The following is a 4,884-nucleotide window of genomic DNA, read 5'->3' as shown; positions in this document are numbered from 1 at the left end:
ATTATTTTGTTTGAAAGTGTAAGTAATTTTTATCTTCGGTTAACCAGAGTTAACTTATAGATCTCGGCCACTAAGGGCTCCCGTATGCTCCTTCCCATGGAAGATGTTGGTAAAAATCTTATATAAATTTATATAAAAGAAATAAACGTCTATTGTTCAGAAACTCAGATTTTTAAAATTTTCTTTAGTATTCCTAATGTATGTGATATTCAAAATAATTCCAAACTCAAGTTATTTGGATCATATTTCGATAAAAGCCTGCCAAAGGCAGAGAATGGGTTTATAGATTCACTGCAATTTCCATATGCTCTACATTCATCTGTATCTTCGTTAAATTTTTTAAAATTGTGTCCGTAAACCTAAGAATAGAATATGTGCTAACCTAATATTTATTCATCCTGAGGAGGCTGCTAAGATTACTTTTATATCCTAATAAAACTTAACTTTTTGAGTGAAAACATAAAGGTCTGTTCTCGAAAACAATAAGAGGAGCAGAAAATAAGAGCGAAATTTATGATCACTGCTTTTTAATACCAAAAACCGATTTTTTGAATCAAAACGTAATGATCCGGTTTTCTCGAAAACTATAAGAGCAAAACAAGCGAAATCTGTGATCACTTTCATTTCCTACTAAAAATCGATAAGGTTAGTATAAACATAAAAGTCCGTGTTTCCCGAAAACTATAAGAGATAGGAAACGAACAAAAAATCTGTGATATTGTGGCTCTGGGAGTAATAAACACCAAAAGTTAGTTAGTTAGTTAGTTAGTTAGTTAGTTAGTTAGTTAATTAGTTAGTTAATTAGTTAGTTAGTTAATTAGTTAGTTAGTTAGTTAGTTAGTTAGTTAGTTAGTTAGTTAGTTAGTTAGTTAGTTAGTTAGTTAGTTAGTTAGTTAGTTAGTTAGTTAGTTAGTTAGTTAGTTAGTTAGTTAGTTAGTTAGTTAGTTAGTTAGTTAGTTAGTTAGTTAGTTAGTTAGTTAGTTAGTTAGTTAGTTAGTTAGTTAGTTAGTTAGTTAGTTAGTTAGTTAGTTAGTTAGTTAGTTAGTTAGTTAGTTAGTTAGTTAGTTAGTTAGTTAGTTAGTTAGTTAGTTAGTTAGTTAGTTAGTTAGTTAGTTAGTTAGTTAGTTAGTTAGTTAGTTAGTTAGTTAGTTAGTTAGTTAGTTAGTTAGTTAGTTAGTTAGTTAGTAGTTAGTTAGTTAGTTAGTTAGTTAGTTAGTTAGTTAGTTAGTTAGTTAGTTAGTTAGTTAGTTAGTTAGTTAGTTAGTTAGTTAGTTAGTAGTTAGTTAGTTAGTTAGTTAGTTAGTTAGTTAGTTAGTTAGTTAGTTAGTAGTTAGTTAGTTAGTTAGTTAGTTAGTTAGTTAGTTAGTTAGTTAGTTAGTTAGTTAGTTAGTTAGTTAGTTAGTTAGTTAGTTAGTTAGTTAGTTAGTTAGTTAGTTAGTAGTTAGTTAGTTAGTTAGTTAGTAGTTAGTTAGTTAGTTAGTTAGTTAGTTAGTTAGTTAGTTAGTTAGTTAGTTAGTTAGTTAGTTAGTTAGTTAGTTAGTTAGTTAGTAGTAGTTAGTTAGTTAGTTAGTTAGTTAGTTAGTTAGTTAGTTAGTAGTTAGTTAGTTAGTTAGTTAGTTAGTTAGTTAGTTAGTTAGTTAGTAGTTAGTTAGTTAGTTAGTTAGTTAGTTAGTTAGTTAGTTAGTTAGTAGTTAGTTAGTTAGTTAGTTAGTTAGTTAGTTAGTTAGTTAGTTAGTAGTTAGTTAGTTAGTTAGTTAGTTAGTTAGTTAGTTAGTTAGTTAGTTAGTTCGTTAGTTAGTTAGTTAGTTAGTTAGTTAGTTAGTTAGTTAGTTAGTTAGTTAGTTAGTTAGTTAGTTAGTTAGTTAGTTAGTTAGTTAGTTAGTTAGTTAGTTAGTTAGTTAGTAGTTAGTTAGTTAGTTAGTTAGTTAGTTAGTTAGTAGTTAGTTAGTTAGTTAGTTAGTTAGTTAGTTAGTTAGTTAGTTAGTTAGTTAGTTAGTTAGTTAGTTAGTTAGTTAGTTAGTTAGTTAGTTAGTTAGTTAGTTAGTTAGTTAGTTAGTTAGTTAGTTAGTTAGTTAGTTAGTTAGTTAGTTAGTTAGTTAGTAGTTAGTTAGTTAGTTAGTTAGTTAGTTAGTTAGTTAGTTAGTTAGTTAGTTAGTTAATTTTTCAATTCAATTTCCAACAACGTTTTTCCTACTGGCCTCATGCTTTGGACTACTTAAGAGGTATTTTGGGAAATATAGAAATACATATTTAGGTATGAATTTGTAAGTGTATGTGTAGGCAATATATAGTATACAGACAGTCATGTTAAATACCTAAATGTATCCTCATACGTAGTCACACACTTATGCTCAAATAAATAATAAATGTTTTCCGGTTTCCTTTGGGATACATTAGTTTTAATAAATTAAATGGTATTTCTTACTACTTTTATTAACCCCCATTTTCACCACCTCCAGTTATCGTTTAACTGGTAGTTTTTTTTCCAGTTAAGACAATTTTTGAATGTGAACTGTCAAAATATCTTAAAGTTAAAAAATAACTAGAGATGGTGAAAATGGTGGTAAATGTGTATGAATTTATTGCTTTTCTATTTCTTTTACTTAAGTTTCATAAGAAAAGTCGATAATTATTTTCTTTGACTATGAATTTGCTCCTTTTCTTTAATTTTCATACAAAACTTTATAAAAGATAAAATTCTATGTAATAACGGCAACCAGAGAGAAAACTGCTATTTAGCTTGAAAGAATGAGGTGTTAAACCGCTATGCTGTGGTTGCTGGCTGTGTAAATTAATTGAAAAATTTAATTTCTGCCGAGATAAATTAAAAAAAAGTGGTTTTTTATGTTATCAATCATACGTAATGTGTTAGTATTAAATGATTAAAGAGAATTCTATATTGTTTGTTATATAGTATGTTTAAAAAATTTTACTTTGAAACATAAAACTTCCTCTATTTAAAAATGTATACAAATATTTATTTTATATAAAAGTTTCTTATAGAAATTGCATAAACTAAAATGTTTTCAAGCTGTATTTAATCTATTTGTTTAAGTTAAATAAAGAATTTGTATGTTCTTTTTAGTTAGAAAGTTCTAATTGAGTATAAATATTAAAATACTTTGAAAAGTCTTAGCAATCAACACGAATAGTTTATGGGAACTTAAACATGTATTAGCTGTTCTATATTTGGCTTCATGTTTAAATATTTAATGGTTTCATGTGTAAATATTTAAATTAATAAAGTTTATATGTGAAAACAACATCTCAAAAATTGGGTTATATAAAAGTTATTTATATAGAATGTTAAAAAACGTTTATTTTCTTCAATATTAACTACAAAATCGTATAAAGTTGAGACATTTGTATTTTATTTGCTTTAAATAAATTTATCTAAAATAGAAGACAAAGATATATCACTAGCGCCGTTTTTTAGCGCATATTTATACCTTACACCACTTTAGTGGGGAGGGTATATTGGATTTGTGCTGATGTTTGTAACATACAAAAATATTCGTCCTAGACCCACCTTAAAGTATACCAATCGGCTTAGAATCGTTTTCTGAGTCGATTAAGCTATGTCCGTCCGTCCGTCTGGCTGGCTGGATGTCCATGTAAACCTTGTGCGCAAGGTTTCAAGGTAATTGGATGAAATTTGGCACACACGTTTTATTTGACAAGGACGAAGCCTATTGAAAATGGTTAAAATCGGTCCATTATTTCACCTAGCCCCCATAGAACAGAACCACCCGAAAAGGGCTTCTGAGCTCATAATTATGTTAAATATACAGATATATCGATAAAATACGGCACAACTAAGTTTTATAGAAGTCTTGATGACCCTGCCAAATTTCATAAAGATCGGGCCCCATTTGACCCTAGCTCCCATACAAAGTCCCCTTCAGAAAATTACTTGAATGTCCCAAATTAACTTATAAACACAAATATCGCGATGAAATTCAGCACAATAAAATATTATGTAAATATAAATATATTCACAAAATTTTATCGGGCTTGGTCCGTATTTGGTATTCAATCAAAGATATAAATCTACAAAACATTGATATAAATGTTTTACAATTTAGTACAATATTTTAACTGTTCTACAATTTACCTCAATTTCAATCCCTATATTAAGACGTTTGTTTGCAAATATTGAAACCCCCAGATAACAATATGAATGTGGCTAAAAGAATAGAAATAAAAAATAGCTACATATTGATAACAGAAATACATTTAAATAAAGCAAAGACAAAACTGTTATTGTAACAGGCCAGTATAGGCATTAAGGCAGTCATTGTATATTTGAAAAACTTTTCCATAAAACATCATGTCTTAAGCTTACTTATGTCCATTGAAATATGTACAAATGCCAATTGTTATGTTTTTTTAATGCAAACAATACACCGAAATAATAATGTTTCGATTGAGAAATTAAGAAATAAACAGACTTTTAATATATTACTATTTAAAGTACTTTTTGTTATCAGTAGCATAAATAAAGTTATGACTTCCTAGAACTTATAGGAATCTGATATATATTTCTTTAAAATTCGAATAAATATATCTAGAACTAAAGGAGTTAACACACAGATATTGTAATAATAACTTCTTTCATTTTTGTCCAAAATCTGCGACTAAATAAGTTTCTTTCCTTATTTTTGTTAGTGCAAGTAAGTTTCCATACATTTATTGGAAACTGTAATATGTTTTTGTGTATTTGGGGAAGTTGCTGTTGTTTTTGTTCAATAAACCAGCAGTGACAACATGCTGCTGTTTTTATACCCTTCACCTTCGTGAGAAGGTTATATAAAAGTTTGTCATTCCTTTTGTAATTTCCACAATATAATTTTCCGATCCTACACAGAAAAAACTGAAAATGTG

Source organism: Lucilia sericata, unplaced genomic scaffold (assembly GCF_015586225.1).
Source record: "Lucilia sericata isolate MDLA Ls3-8-SP2 unplaced genomic scaffold, ASM1558622v1 Contig001544F_arrow, whole genome shotgun sequence".
NCBI lineage: Eukaryota > Metazoa > Arthropoda > Insecta > Diptera > Calliphoridae > Lucilia > Lucilia sericata.
The sequence above is the reverse complement of the archived record's forward strand: the minus strand, read 5'-3'. Positions refer to the sequence as shown.